Below are 16540 nucleotides of genomic sequence, written 5' to 3'. Positions count from 1 at the left end.
CCCATGTATGTTTTGTTGTTTGATTAACATTGAGATAAACAGAAGCAGGTAGCCCATTTATAAACACGGATCCGATTTCTTTCTCAACTGTTTACTTTCACTTAAGACATAAACAACTGTTTATGAGAATACTTGCCAAGACTGATATTTTTACATAATTTTGTGTATGTGTTCATTAAAGCGCAAGGAAACACAAAAGAGGAATACATTGTTTTTTTGTGCGATATCTTGTGAATGTGTAAATTGGCAAGACAAAACATATGCAAATTATAAACTTTCACACTGATGTTTAAATTTAGCAGTTCTCTTACGAGAGTACTCTCGTGTTGCGTAAGCTAGCTTACGCTACGGGAAAAAACCTTTTCTCGAGAATACTGAATACTGAATATTTTGCATTAGTTTAAAACGCATTGCTGCATAAGCAGACCTAGGCAGAGCGGCTCGCGCGCCTATTGGTTGCTCAGCAGCAACTGCTGCAACCTATCCAGGACCTGCTCGTGACGAAGCACCAATGAGGGCGCGGGCGCCCGTGCGCGTCACGTCCCGCCAGAATGGGCGTGGCTACAGGCTATAAAAGCAGGCCCGTGAGGTTGTTCTCTGATTTTTCAACTCTTCAGCGAAGTGGACACTCACCTCGCTGTTCTCCGGAGAAGCTGCGCCGTCGAAGAGCCTTCAGCGGGACGAGCTTCAAGCCGGCCATCTCGCCGCTTCCTCTGCCGTTCCTGCTGCGCTATCCGGCGCCGTATATCCTTTTCATTACTGCGTGTTACGTTACACACGCTTGCATCTAAAAGAGCGAGGCGTTGTTGCAAATGCCTCTTTTCAAAAAGTGCGGCTCCTGCCGAGCCGATCTCAGCGACGGGGACCGCCACATCCTGTGCGTTTCCTGCCTGGGACAGACACACGCGGACCACGCGCTTTCCCTGGGCGGCTGCCCGGAATGTGAAGTGATGTCTATGGCGACCCTGCGGGCTCGCCTAGCATCTTTCAGTGTGGATCCCACCCCTCCGCTTCTCTCTTCTGGGCCGCGCCGTAAAAAGCGCCGTTCACAGAGAACACCGGAGGCATCTGCTGCGAGCGCTTGCATGCCGGATCTCTCCCCGTGTGCATCGCTCTCTGCATCCCCCACCTCTATCACGGCCGGCCAGCCGCCCGCTGTGGATATCGAGTCGGGGGGAGATGACGCAGAAGGGGACAGCTGCTTTATCCTGGCTTCTGACTGCGAAGGCTGGTCGGGCTCCATTCCGGACCCCGCCCCTTCTCTTCAGGAATCGAGCGGTGTGCGGTCTACGTTCGACGCCGAGCTTCTTCGCCTGCTTACCAAGGCCGTGGAGGACCTCGGCCTCGATTGGTCGCTTCCTGACGAGCCTGCACCCAGCAGGCTGGACGGTTGCTTTCTGCCAGGCCGCCACTCGACGCCTCACACGAGGCCTGCCCCCTTTCTTCCGGAGCTCCACGAGGAGCTCACTAAGAGCTGGAAGGCGCCATTTTCTGCAAGGCTGCGTTCTACTGTCTCTTCGACGCTCTCTCTAGTAGACGGCGCGAAAGACAAGGGCTACCTCTGCATTCCTCCGGTCGAGGAACCGGTAGCCACGCACCTCTGCCCGCCTTCCGCCGGATGGCAGTCTCATCCTTCACTGCCTTCCAAAGCCAGCAGGACTACTTCGGCTTTGATCGGTCGCGCCTACACCGCCGGTCAAGCCGCGTCCGCACTTCACACGATGGCCGTGCTTCAGGTGTATCAGGCCGACCTTCTCCGTAAAATGGACGAGGCGGGCCCGAACCCTGAGAATTTTAATGACCTCAGGAGCGCGACGACTTAGCGCTACGACTTAGCGCTACGAGCCACTAAGTCCGCTGCTCAGGCCATCGGGAGGAATATGGCGTCTCTCACTGTCACCGAGAGACACTTGTGGTTAACGCTGTCCGACATGAAGGAGTCCGACAGAGCCACTTTCCTGGACGCGCCCGTGGCGCCATCCGGTCTCTTCGGCCCGGCTGTCAAGGGGTTTTCGGAACGGTACTCTGAGGTTCAGAAAACCTCCCAGGCTATGCGGCATTTCTTGCCGAAGCGCTCCAGTTCCGCTACGGGTCGCTCTAAACAGCCGCCCAACCGGAAATCAGCGCCACAGCCTCCCCCGCCGTCAGCCTCACAGCGCCGTCAGCCGAGGGATTCCCAGCGCTCACGCTCTTCCAGCCGCCACAGACCGCCTCCCCCTCGGGGACCCCGGTCCAAGATTGTGCTGAAGGCAGAGCCCTCAAAGTCTTCCTGACCGCGTTAGGAAGACGAAGATGGTCGAGTCCCGCTGCGGCCGGACCGCCATCAAAATCAGCGCGCCTCGCTCTCACAGTTCCCTCAGCAGAGGTGACTGGAGATGTGTATTTCACAGCCAACGAGCCCGTTCACAACACGCTCGCCTGTACCCAAAGGCCGTTTTTACGGCCGCCCAAATAAATCACAGAAAGAGCATTCTGTCTGTTTATCCGGCTCACGCCGATGGTGTTATAAATGTAGGTCATGTGCCCACTCCACAGTGTTCGCGCCTACATACAAACACGGCCGACTCAGTGACCCACACTCATTCACGGCCCATATCCATAAACTCGGCTCACGCCGTGTGTGTTTTGAATGTGGGAAAGGTGCCCGCTGTACAGCGCTCATCCCTACACACAAACACGGGCTGCTCTGTGATAAGCACTCTTTCAGAGCCCCCGTCAATAAACACAAAACGTGTCCCGTGTGTAAATCACCCTCTACCAGACACGAGCTGTGTTGTGTGTGCAAAGCGCGCGCGCCTCCATGAGCGCGCGCTGTGAGATATGTGCCACACACACACAGCGACAACAGCCCGCGCGTTATTCTCCCTCTAGCTTTTCACATAAAGGCATGGAGGGAGCTGCCGGGCGTGTCAGAATGGGTACTGAACACGGTAGAACGAGGCTATTCACTACAGTTCGCTCGTAGACCCCCTCGCTTTCGAGCCAGGGTCGAAACCACGGTGAACAGCGAAGTAGCACACCTACTTCGCGCCGAGATTGCGAAACTGTTAGAGAAACGAGCCGTAGAAGCCGTCCCTCACACACTGAGCGAGGCAGGTTTTTACAGCAGATATTTCCTCGTTCCAAAGAAGGATGGCGGTCTCAGACCCATCCTAGATCTCAGACGGCTGAACAGAGCCCTTATGCAGAGATCGTTCAAAATGCTCACGACCAGTCAAATTCTCGCGCAAATTCGCCCGAGGGACTGGTTTATCTCTGTGGATCTGAAAGACGCATATTTTCAGATTCAAATAGCGCCCCATCAGGCTTTTCTTTCAGTAAACAAAACCATTCAAAACGAAAAGAAATATAGTCTGATTAATCAATGATGTGCATTTCTCTCTAGGCGCCTTCATACGGAGATGGCGATCGTCAGTTTCTTTAAACGAAACAATTCAAAACGAAAGAAATAGGCTACTCACTGATTAGGCTAAGTAATCCACGATGTACATTTCTCTCTAGGCGCGTTCATACGGAGATGCGATCGTCAATTTCAGTAAACGAAACCATTCAAAACGAAAAGAAATAGACTAGCCTACCTCTCTGTAATCCATGATGTGCATGTCTCTCTATAGCGTTCAGATGCCGATCGTCAATTTCTTTAAACGAAACAATTCAAAACGAAAAGAAAAAGGCCACTCTCTGATTGTGTAATGATGTGCATTTCTCTCTATAGGCGCGTTCACTACAGAGATGGCGATCGTCAACTTCCATCTTTGCAGAAAAGTTTTATTAATAAAAATCAATGGACACGAGTCACCGGATTACAAAGGCACTTCTTGCTTGTTGCACGCACACAGATATTATGTTGAATAATGGTGGGCTCCGGCTCATAATAACAGTTAATGCCGTCGGCCTGACTCAGACACAACGTGCAGGGGTTGGGCTTGATTTTTGTTGTTGTAGTTTCTTTGCCCGATCTGGCATTCAGTTTCTGAACGGTGTAGGCACAAGCCAACAGTTTGGTGACGCCGTCTGAGCCCATTATGTCATTTTTAATTAGTCACGGTAATACCGTATACCCCGGTAAAATAGGGAGGCGGTTTGACGGTTTCAAAATTCGAATACCGCCCAAGCCTACTGGAGATGAAAGCGGTCGAAAATGCCTTGAGATACTTTCTCCCCCTCCTCAAAGGCCACAACGTTTTGGTCCGCACGGACAACATGTCAGTGGTGTCATACATCAACCGCCAGGGCGGTCTCAGGTCACGGAGCCTTCACAAGCTGGCGGAACGCCTCCTCTTGTGGGCCCATCACAACCTGCGCTCACTGAGAGCGTCACATGTCCCGGGCTCCCAAAATGTGGGCCCAGACATGCTGTCCAGGGACAACGTCCCCCCCGGGGAATGGTCCCTGCACCCTCAGATAGCCCAGTTACTATGGGACATCTTCGGCAGAGCGGATGTCGACCTCTTTGTGTCGACGGAGAACACGCACTGCCCAGTATTCTTCACGAAACAGAGAGATGCGCTGGCCCACGACTGGCCCAGCCGTCCGCTCTATGCGTTTCCCCCGATCGCGATGTTACCACAGGTAATCAAGCGCATCAGGGAGAGCAAATGCTCTGTGCTCCTCGTGGCGCCGCTCTGGAGGAATCAAGTGTGGTTCTCAGAGCTGATGCAACTGACGAGCACGACCCCGTGGCCGATTCCGGTGAGGAAAGATCTCCTCTCCCAGGCCAGGGGCGCGATCTGGCACCCGCGCCCCGACTTATGGGCCCTGCATGCATGGGCCATCAACGGGTACCCGCTGACCTCCCAGCGCAGTGTTGAACACAATTACTCAGGCTAGAGCACCCTCTACGAGAAGGCTCTACGCCTCTAAATGGTCAGTGTTTTCCGGCTGGTGCTCGGCCCGAAACTTAGACCCACAGCGCTGTAGCGTTGCAGAGGTTCTCTCCTTTCTGCAAGAGCTTTTGGACGAGGGCAGGTCCCCCTCCACGCTCAAAGTATATGTGGCGGCCATTGCGGCGTTTACAAAACCTTTGCATGGCCGGTCACTGGGTAGAGACGACCTCATTGTTAGGTTCCTAAGAGGAGCTAGGAGGTTAAATCCTCCTCAGCCCCCTCTGGTTCCAGCCTGGGACCTCTCCTTGGTCCTGGAAGCCATGAAGGGTGAACCCTTTGAACCCCTTCAGTCCGTGGATTTGCGGTATCTTTCACTGAAGACCGCTTTTCTCATGGCTCTCGCTTCAGTTAAGCGAGTGGGTGACCTTCACGTGCTCTCTGTGAGTGCTTCGTGCTTGGAGTTTGGGCCTAATGACTCTAAAGTCATCCTTAAACCGAGGCACGGTTATGTCCCCAAATTGCTTTCCACTCCGTTCAGATCACAGATCATTTCACTGTCAGCTCTCCCGAGATCTGAGGGTGAGGACGATGTGAATTTTCTCTGCCCCGTCAGGGCGCTGAGAATATATGTCGAACGGTCTGATGCTTTCAGGCAGTCAGAGCAGCTCTTCGTTTCGTTCGGTGGCCGCACTAAGGGCTTAGCCACATCGAAACAGAGCCTGTCCAGATGGATAGTTGACGCTATCGCTATGGCTTATAGGTCTAAGAACCTTCATTGCCCTCTGGGCGTCAGAGCGCACTCCACCAGAGGCATGGCCTCGTCGTGGGCGTGGTCTCGCGGAGTCTCGCTCCATGATATTTGTATGTCGGCGGGCTGGGCCTCTCCGTCTACATTTATCAGGTTTTATAACCTGGAGGTGCCTGCCCTACAGGCTAAACTGTTGTCAGTCTAACATACTAGCTCTGTTCGCTCTCGCTGCAGATCGACACAGACTGTGTGTGGTTTGTGTTATACACAGGCTCCAGATCGACAGACCAGGTCTTCCTGTCTGTGATCGTTTTTCACCTGTCCTTCGGGTTCAGGTGGTTGACAGGCAGTGTTATCTTTCTTAGTTCAGCCCACGGATGTACCTGGCTGTTCTATTGTATTAAGCACCCATTCCCACACCCTGGAATGGTTATCTCTCCCTGGGCCCAACCCTCATCGGCCCAGATATTACCACTTACGTTTGAATTTTGTTAATGCATGGTTGTGAGAATTGATATGGCATGAAATCGCTGTTGTAATTAATAAATAGCTTATTGTCTGACGCTCTACACGTTTCAGGAGCTTTTATTCAGTGGAGCATTCGTTCATTTTCAGTTTCAGTAAATTTTAGGGCTTGGTATCGATGCAGATTTTCAACTCAATGATTAAATCTTCACCAACCTCATCACAAAAAAGAAATGAATAAAATAGTTATTGTTTTTGACCCATGTATCCTTGTATTGTAATTAATAAGGTTGACACAAATTTTAGATACCAGCGAAAGTTAACAATTCTAATTTAAATTTCAAAAATTATTGAAGACAAGTAAATGGTCATTCATAAAAAAAAAAAGGAAAAAAAAGGCAATAGCACAAATAAATAAATACAATAGAACAAAGATACAAATTAAATGATCAGTGCTTTTCAGGTAGATCTAACAGCAGTTTTCAGGTACAGAAGTTGAATAAAGTAGCCTAATCAAATGTAAAACAACACTGCATATAATCTTCACTGTACAAATTAAAGGTTAATCTTTACTAAATTTACAAAAAAGTTATTCAGTGAAAGAGCAGCGAGTGATTTCTTTGTCTTTTGTAGTTTGATTAACAATAAAAACAGACAGCAGAATGAATTTTAGGCTGCTGTCACTTTAAGAATAATGGACGGATCCAATATGGTACACGCTTTGTCTTTCTCTACTGTTTACCTTCACTTAAGCCATAACCGGCTATGTTTACTAGGATACTAGCCAAGGCAGACATTTTGTGAATTTGTCTGTTCAAGCACAAGGAGAATGTGAAAGATAATTTATTTTATTGTTTGCACGTTGTCTGAAACTTGCAACTGAAGCACACACAGAAAGTTGTGTCTCAGACAGCGTGCGCACACACAACTTCTCACACAACGTGCGCGAGTTCTCTTCTTGTGCATGAATGCTTAAATTGGCAAGGTTGAAAACACGTGCAAATGATGAATTTTCGTGACCATGCAGGACTGGCCCGATCGGGACAGTGAATGTTCCTTCAACTGTATCTTTAAGGCGCTCCTGCATTCGCCATGTTAAGCACTGAATGAATGACTGTGGCTGCATCCGAAATAGCATACTTCTCTACTATATAGGCCTAGTAGGTGAAAAACAATATGTGACAAAAGAAGTCCGAATTCACAGTACTCACAAAAGAGTAGGTAAAAATTACCCGGATGACCTACTTCCGGCGAGATTCTGAAGTGTGCCCCAACTTGCCATTGTTTGGCTTAGGGAGCGTTTGCTTTCTCCCTCTTTGCATGTGTGAGAGAAAAAGGAGGAGAAAGTGGGTTTTGCGTACTACGTAGAATTGACATGCCACATGTAAAATATATTATTTCTTGTTTTTTTTTTCTGGTCAAAATGTCTGAGTTTGTTTGGAACTATTCTGCCTTTAAGTCTAAGCTGAATCTGAGAGAACCACTGCTCGAGAGGACAGAGCTCACACACACGCGCGCGCGCACACACGCACACACGCGGCTGGATCCAGAGGGTAGCACATGCTCACTCAGACGCATCCCAGCAATGTGTGAGCAACTGTAGTTGCTAGGCAACCAGCCCGGTCATAGCACTGTTCTAACATAGTGTAAGCAAGTGATTCTTCCATCCCTTGGTGTGACTGCAGTGAAAAATGGAGGAAGACAGTGGCATGTTAAAATAACGAAAGATATCCAGAAAAAGGCTTATAAAAACATGATTTATATAATCAATGGAGAGCTCACATTCCGTGTGTGAATCAGCACTAATGTTGAGGCTTGAATACCTCTGTTTCCAACCACTAGAATGTGGAATTAACTTTTACCTTCTGATCAGACACATTGTATCAGCAGCTATGAAGCTGCAGTCTCTCCTGGATAGTGTTTAAACAATACCCTAGAACTTTTGTCCAAGTCCTTGAATATAATACAAGTAATCTCCATCAAACAAGGAAAAACTAAAATGTATTGATATACAATTTGGGCATTGAAACTAGGAAGCTCAACAAAAGGAGCACACATTCTCTTTTCTTGTGAAAACCTCCCTCTGATTCTTCAATTAAAATATCTTGTCCTAGAAATGGGACAAACTAGGAACAAAGACTCATTCAATTTGTTTTCTTTATTTTGAAGACAAAAGATTGCCCAAATTCATCAGAATTGTAAATATGTATAATAGATTGGGTCCATGTTGAACAACTTTCTTCGCAATTTCTGCTTCCAAATCCTTCCTTTCCTTCTGCTTATCTTTCAACCAGAAGGTTGATTTCAACCACAGTGCGTTTGATTTGCTAATGAGTTGTGCCATTTGACTTCCGGACTCACTTTCTGCCTCTTCAGCACACAAGTCAGCATCCTTTTCCAGAGATGCACAAACATATATTTTTTTCAGTTGCTGAATGTCTTCCTCAGCTGCCTTCCTCTTTTCACTGCAGTTCATTGGCTTTTCTCTTGCTCTCCTCGTCCAGATGGAGTATGTATCTTGATCTTGCTGATTTAGCTGCATTCAGGAATGCAGAAACCTCTTTTGATTTAAAGGCACATAATCACAGATCATCCTCTGCGCAACCGCTGTATCTTCCTTCATGTTGCATGTTTCTACCTCTTTGTTTACAGAAAACCCCCTTTCAACCATTGCCTGTCCATGAGACAAAAGAAGGTGCTTTTGCATGCTGATCCGTGGTGCCTAGTCCATATGATTCACGGATCAACAACGATCTGTTACACCCCAATGAATGTTGAGCAATCTACTCTAATCTAAAAATTATGCCTTCTCTTCAATTTAAAAAGAAATGCAAGAAGAAAGCAATCCTCCCACAATTTAATGCTGTGACCATAATATGAATTTAAGACTTTCCACCTCGCCTTCTCTTTTTCTGTCATTTGGGAAAGACAATTGCTGCTACCACCCCCTTTAAAGGAGTGTTGTTTAAAGGAGTGTTTTGCTAAGTGATGGGGATTGCATGTGCAGAGGAGAAATTTGAGAAAATCACGTGTGTGAATGTTATAGGGTTATAAAAATATAACCGTATTGGGACTGTGCTAAAGCTCCTCAGGTAATTTTTTTTGGTGGAAAATTTGTAGAAATGATAATTATTTCTAAATGTGATATAAACATACTGTCCTGCTGTGACTAAATAAACAGAAACTGATGCGGCTGAATAAGTAGGCTACGCTTGTCATCTTTCTTTTGTGAAATAACGGTAAATCACTTTATTTCTGTGTGACTAATTTGCAATCTTGACACAAATTAATTAATTATGGTCAATGCATCACTTTTTATTTTAAACCTATGGTAAAACATTGATGCAAAAATGCGAACAAACGGTCGCTTTTATCATGTTTGTTTTACGATCACGCTAGTTTCCAGTAATTTCTTTCTGATTATTTTTTTTCTGATAAAACTTCCATTTGTTGGTGAAATGATGGGTTTGTGTCATGTTGTTCCAGAGAGGCGTGTTACGGGTGGGTTTTAGTGAAGCGCTGCGGAGCTTCTGGCCCGACGATGGAAACGCGGTGTGGTTGGGTTCGGTGCTACAGGTCCAAGGCTAGTAGCCCAGCACGGCCCATTTAAAACCCTGGCTCGCACTGGCCCGACAGTGGAAACGCGGCTATTGTGCCATGAATGAACAAGTTATATAGTCCACAAATCACCAACATTCACCATAATTAGTAACACTAACTGTAGCTATGGTATTGTGAATTAATATTAAGACATTATGAATGATAATAAAGTAAATTTTATCTACACCTAAAATTAAGCTCCGTGCTTTATTGTCAGCCCCTCAGTGCTACCAAATACTTTCTGTAGAACTCAATGGCTCCAGTGCCGCTGCCCTCAAAGGAGCCCTGTGAACTTAAAATAAAACTGCTGATTCTAATTTCTGTGTTATGTTATTTATTATCAAAGCATTTGTCAGTAATACAGTTATTGTGGGGCAAAAAGTGAATAATTGCATTGCAAGCGGATTTAAGGTGTGCCCCTAAATGTTCTGCTTGCGCTCTTGAAGTTTTCAGTCAGGGGCTACAGCGCTTCTAGTAAAAAAAATTTGTCTGGAGCCCTGATATGAATAAGCCATAGCCTAAATCATAATAACGAGCCTTAAATCGCCTATATAAAATACATATACCTAATCAGTGCTCAAACGCACTCATAAAGCTTGCCACAGTGCTCAGACAAACGTAATGATTATGAATGTGTCGCGAAAAAAAAAGAGACTGTCTAAACATTTGATTAATTTATTGGTAATGTTTTCTGTTTTTTCGGGCTGCAGAGATTAAGGGCGCTTTCACACTGGCAGTTTAGTGCGGACCGGGGCACGGTTCGCATGAAAAATCGCTAATGTGAACGCTGTCATCGGACCCGGGTGCGCACTAGAGTACCGAACCCGAGACTACCTGGAGGAGGTGGTCTGAGCTCGGTTGCTCCCGAACCGTGGCGCGGTTCGCGTTAATGTGCAAGCAACACGGACTCGGGTGCGCGCTTGTTCAGGAAGTATAGTATCCCGCGCATGCGTATCACTGTCGAATATCATTGTTTCCTCACACGAGTTGTATTCTCCATGCGTTTTCCGTGTGCGTTTGCGATGACGTAAGATCACTGCAAACGCACCTGGGTTCGATACAACTAATTGAGTGTGAAACCAGACCAACGCTGCGGGGGGCGCCGGGAACTAGCGCACTCGGGTTCGGACCGCAGCAAACGAACCCAGTGGAAAAACGCCCTGAGTCAACAATGCTGACTTGTCATCTCCACAGTTGTGGATGTGCCTATATGCACGTTTCATACAGATTACATAGTCTGAGAATATTATAGGTCTTAGTGACATATATAAATACACAGGGCAAACAAAGTTCTGAGATACAGGTGAATATAATAGGTAACTGTAGAAACAAATGAGGACATAATCAGAAACCAAGGAAATGGAAACTAAACTGAGCTGAGAAACAGGAACTAATGACACCAGAACAGAATGTCAAAACAAGACAACATAAGTGAACATGACCATTACAAATATGAAGTGTTGTATATTCACATTTATTCAACTTGTAGTATTTCTTATTACATAAACCTACCGAAAACAGTTTATAATGTAATTTGTATTGTGATATCATCGTGAAATAAGATTTTGGTCATATTGCCCATCCATAGTAACAAACATTAAATTTGTGCTGCAAAAAAATGTCTTAAGTCTACCTTTAAAAATGTCATGTCTTAGCTTCCCTAAGGTCAAAAGGCAGAGAATTCCAAAGGGCAGGAGCATATGAAGAGAAAGCCCTGTCACCCATAGATCTTAAGCGTGTATGAGGCCAAGCCATGCAATGTTTTATACGGTTTCTTTATTCCTTTATCCAAGGTTCCTCACTTTGAGTCTCCAAGACAGAGCCATAAATAATCAAAGTAAAGATCGAGAACCAGCTTTGGAAATTTGATGATGGTAACCAATTAGCATGACTTCAGTTTTACCAGAACAAGAAATTGTGTTCAGACACAAGAAATTATTACTCCTTCATCTTTTTATCTCAGAAATAAAGCCGGAGAGAAAACCAACACCAGGTTGTTCACCAGATTTTGAGTGTATATAAATCTGCTGTAATGAATTAGCTCTATGAAATATTAATAATAAATAATAACTGTAGTAAAATTAATATTACAATCAACCCACCTGTTCATCTTGTGAACACAGAGCGTTAATTGTTTATTAATTCTAAGAAATATTCAATTCCAGGGAAGGGAAATGTATTTTCTTACTGTACAGTACTAAGAGCCTGTAGTCAAAATCTAAATCGTAAAGTAAGCTTTGTTGCAAGCAGAGAATCAGAACCAAATACGTATTGTGCACAAGTTTTATTAACTAAATCACAAACATAACTAATCTAAACACATACATGCATGCACAGGAAAAATGGTGAGTGATAGAATGGAACCGGAAGCAGGAAATGGGACTATGGAAAAGATCCATTTAACTATGAAAAGAACGATCAGCTTATCATTTTCAAAGCACCTCATTAAATTGATACTTGCATGGTCTGTGCAGTGGACACAATTCTTGAAGTTGTTGAAAAGGATGTTGATGGTTCGGTGAGTGTCAAATGTTAAAGTTGCAATCGTTTTCTTCTCCGTTGGATGAAGAAGATATGATGAACTTGCATAGTTAGTTCGACTCTGTTCTCATGGCTGGAGTGCAGATTGTGGCCTGCTGGCCCTGGGCCGGAGAGGACACGCAGAGCAAATGGTGGGAGTTGCGATGGACTTCTTCTGCTTTGAAAGAAGACGTTGTCCAAACTCCTGAGGTTGTCCTTGATTCTGTTGTGGTTGAGAGAGTCCTCTCTCTCCTCAATAAGCACATGGCTGGTTGTGAGTCAGGGCCTGCTGCCCTGGGGCCTACTGACGCTGGACAGCACGGCACCCTGAACGTACCGAGAAGGCCGTATAGGAGAAGGCCTATAAAATCTCTTTATAGAGACCAAACATGGTATAGGTGACCATTCATTCTATTATACACAGCATCAACAAAATAATAGTATTAAAAGACATTACAGAAGACAGTAAATCATTCACAAAATGTTCTGGGATGCATGCTCATTTATAGATCAGTTCGTCTCTGATTAATAGAGCAAAGTCTGTATTAAAGATTGTTTCTGTCTTCCCCATCGTCTCTGTCTTGAGCATGTGACCACATTCTTAACAGCAATAAAACCAACTTATCTGATCGTGGTCATGGTCATGGTAACTAAGACCTTCTTGCCCTTGTTGGGGGGATGGGACCACAGATCCCAGAGTGAGTTTTAAATATTATTTGTTAACTCTAACAAATACTTGTGTCGGATTTGACTCAGTCGTTACACTGCGTATCAACAGTGTATACCAACAAGTGACCAAGTGTTGACAGATAAATATTAAATGGCAGAAGGCCCTAGACTGAGCCCTGGGGAACACCAGGGAGAACAGAGCTAATCTCAGACTTGAAACCACCCAAATAAATGGACTGAGAACGGTCCGTGAAATAGGATTTAAACCACTTCAAAGCTGTCCCCGCCACACCAAAAACTTGTTCAAAAGCTGCTCTTAAATCAAGAAGGATGAGAATGGAAATTCCACGAGTCAGAAGCCATCAAGAAATTCATTGGTGACTTTGACCAAAGCTGAAAGAAGTATTAGATTAAAGTTAACTAGATGTGCTAGTCTGAATGTTAGTGAAAGAGTGCGTTCACAGGGCATGTTACAACGTGCTAAAACAGAGGCAACTAAACAAAGTATTTACAACATTCTAATTAGTGCTGCAACTAATCGATTATTTTGATAATCGATTAGTTGGGTGATTATTTCTTCGATTAATTGGATAAACTCAATTTTCTATTTTATTTTATAGACAAAACGCACTATTCTACATCCTCCCAATGCTGTCCTTCAAACAAACGTGCCAACCGAGTGCTATGAAAACATGTATAGGGAATATATCTATATCTATCCTATAAGTGCAAAAGAGCTATAAAGTTAAAGGACAGTTTAAATCCCTACGTTAAACATGAAGATAATAATAAAGATGATGATAAAGAAAAACAAAAACACAAACTCAGTGTTAACAGATAAGTGGAATGTTCTCCAGGAACCAGTTACTGTGTCCAAAGTGAATGTGTGTGTTCATGCAGTTACTGTGTCCAAAGTGAATGTGTGTGTTCATGCAGAACGTTCCAAGAAAATTTCTTTATCCTCCAAGAGGCACACGCATCTTTCAAAGCCCCTGACAGGGAAGCCACATTCAACAATACGCTAACACATTAAGCTTGAAACTTAAAATAAATATTTCTCATGTTTTGGGCAGTTTGGATCATGCACCTATCCTGCAACAGCTCACTCTAGTTTCCTCCACTATTTGTAGATGCATTTTGTTCATAGAAATGCGTTATTCAGTGCTGTGATTTGACGCAACTGGCTGAAGTTTTCCGTGCACTGTGGGCAGACGCGAATAAAGATAATGACATTCGTTGTCGATTTTTCAATCATTAAAAAAATAAAATAATTAATTTAAGTAGGGCTGCACGATTCATCGCAATTTACATGAAGTCGCACTTAAACCGATTTGGCTTATCGCGATTATGAAATCGTAAAGGCTGCAATTTTTTTTTTTTATGCACAGCATGTATGGCTCTGTAAACGCTGCTCCATCTGAAAGCACTGAGTTTGAGTCACTTATAACGTGCATTTGAAAAAACAACACGCGTCAAACATCTTTCCAAACATGCATTTATGAACCTCTTGTCCAGCAAAAGACATTTAACAACATTTAATAACATGCTTTTACTCCAAATTCACTTCATAACGACAGTTGAGCATCCTTCTGTGAGATGTGATTCTTCTTACACAGAATAAGGCATTCGTGTGTTTATTAGTCATGTTTAATCAATCGAAGCATTTCAAATTTCTGTTTATTCAGCTACAGCCATAGTATTGATGCCTGATAAGGATTTCCTTGAATGATGTGTGTTATTGTACTTCTGTGGCGGGACATATTTTGCGTGAGACGCCCTCTGGTGTTCAGATGGAGCACTGTTTACTACCGATCAGCCGTGCTGTGCTGACAAAGCTGCACACAAAATTATCGCAGCCTTTGCCAAATCCCGTGCGGTTTCATTGCGATTAATTGTGCAGCCCTATTTTAAAGTCATATGATCATCGTTTTCACGATTGTACCCTTTGGAGTACTCTTGAGGACTGCATTCTGATTGACAGGGCCCCTACGTACTGCTCCCTATTCCCTGAGCACGGGATATGTAGAAGTTCCCTTTACTTGTCAACAGTATGTTTTAATTCAATCAAATCATTTTCATAATGCGCATTGGGGGTGTGCGATATATTTTGCCTACAGTGATATCGTAATTGTTGTTTTAATGATGTGGAATTTGACATTATGTCCCACACTTTGCAAAATCCAAGCAAAACACGCCTAAAGAGTCCACGCATACACTGACTGCATTATGTAGCTTTTCTGATTTAGGTTAGACTGCACATGTGCATTTAGAGTGCATGCTCTCACTGCATGATTTACTTTATTAAAATGCAGTAAAAATGCCCCTTAATTGAGTAGCCTATTTATCTTTTAGGATATATTTATGTCCTGATATAGCTAAGCAATCACACAAAGAGTGTCAGTTTTCAATATCAGGACCAATGTTCAATAAACAAGTTGATATTAAGTGACTCACATTTTAGACAATATTGCCTGTTTTGCTCTATTTCGCAGACGAAAATAGTTCCAAAACAAAGCCATGGCAGAACTGTTTTGAGTCTCTGAGCAACACACAGTGGTGTTTCATTACTGAATGAATCAAGCCATTTGAACGAATCGGTTAAATTAATTATTCAATGAGTCGCTCAGTAAGAAGGTGAAATGCTATAATGCTATTATGTATGTTAAATGCATTTGTCTCATCTGAGCAGCATTAAACAGTCTGTGTCTTGTCTATGCATCTGAATGCCACTTCAGATGCAGCTTCTGTGTTTCCTCTGCATTGCAAAGATGGATTTTGTTCAAACTGATTTCATTTAATTGTTAACAGCCCTATAGTGTGTGTATTATTCTAATTGAATTTGATTAAATGTAATAATTTGACATAATAAATCATGCGTAGGCTACATTTAATTAGGTAAGAAAAATGCCCTTATAAAGGTCCGAATGCGGTAACACCCCATAATAACGTTCAGATGTAAGTCATTTATAAGTGGTTAGTAAATGATGAACTAATAATTTACAAAACATTCATAAATGATTAGCAAGTGATTTACTAACATTTTATGTATGTTTTGTAAATTCCATTACAAGTCATTTACAAGTGATTAGTAAATGATTAACTAATCATTTACAAAACATGACTATGCGTTTCATAAATGTTTAATAAAATGCATTATATATATACACTGCTCAAAAAAATAAAGGGAACACTTTTTAATCAGAGAATATCATCAAGTCAGTTAAACTCCTGGGATATTGATCTGGTCAGTTAAGTAACAGAGGGGGTTGGTAATCAGTTTCAGCTGCTTTAGTGTTAATGACATTAACAGCAGGTCCACTAGATGGGCAACAGTGAGACAACCCCCAAAACAGGAATGGTTTTACAGGTGGAGGCCACTGAAATTTTTTTCCCTACTCATCTTTTCGGACTGTTTTTCACCAGTTTTGCATTTGGCTAGGGTCAGTGTCACTACTGGTAGCATGAGGCGATACCTGGACCCTACAGAGGTTGCGCAGGCAGTCCAGCTCCTTCAGGATGGCTCATCAATACGTGCCATTGCCAGAAGGTTTGCTGTGTCTCCCAGCACAGTCTCAAGAGCATGGAGGAGATTCCAGGAAGACAGACAGCTACTCTAGGAGAGCTGGACAGGGCCGTAGAAGGTCCTTAACCCATCAGCAGGACTGGTATCTGCTCCTTTGTGCGAGGAGGAACATGATGAGCACTGCCAGAG

At 44.1% G+C, this 16540-nt stretch overlaps 1 protein-coding gene and 2 long non-coding RNA genes across 3 annotated transcripts in view; 1 reads left to right on the top strand and 2 right to left on the bottom strand.

The window, feature by feature from the left end:
• rev3l (REV3 like, DNA directed polymerase zeta catalytic subunit) overlaps positions 1 to 16540 on the top strand; it is a 137879-nt gene that overhangs the window by 10893 nt on the left and 110446 nt on the right. The window lies entirely within an intron of this gene.
• LOC309482944 overlaps positions 1 to 16540 on the bottom strand; it is a 116575-nt gene that overhangs the window by 71358 nt on the left and 28677 nt on the right. The window lies entirely within an intron of this gene.
• LOC309482948 overlaps positions 4032 to 16540 on the bottom strand; it is a 17122-nt gene continuing 4613 nt past the window's right edge. Inside the window, exon 2 of the long non-coding RNA XR_014200457.1 lies at positions 4032 to 4119. This is a non-coding gene — a long non-coding RNA (uncharacterized lncRNA). The remainder of the gene's footprint in view (positions 4120 to 16540) is intronic.

This window comes from Leuciscus leuciscus (genome assembly GCF_965113295.1).
Source record: "Leuciscus leuciscus genome assembly, chromosome: 19".
In the NCBI taxonomy this organism is placed as follows: Eukaryota; Metazoa; Chordata; class Actinopteri; order Cypriniformes; family Leuciscidae; genus Leuciscus; species Leuciscus leuciscus.
This window is presented reverse-complemented; position numbering and strand designations above follow the sequence as displayed.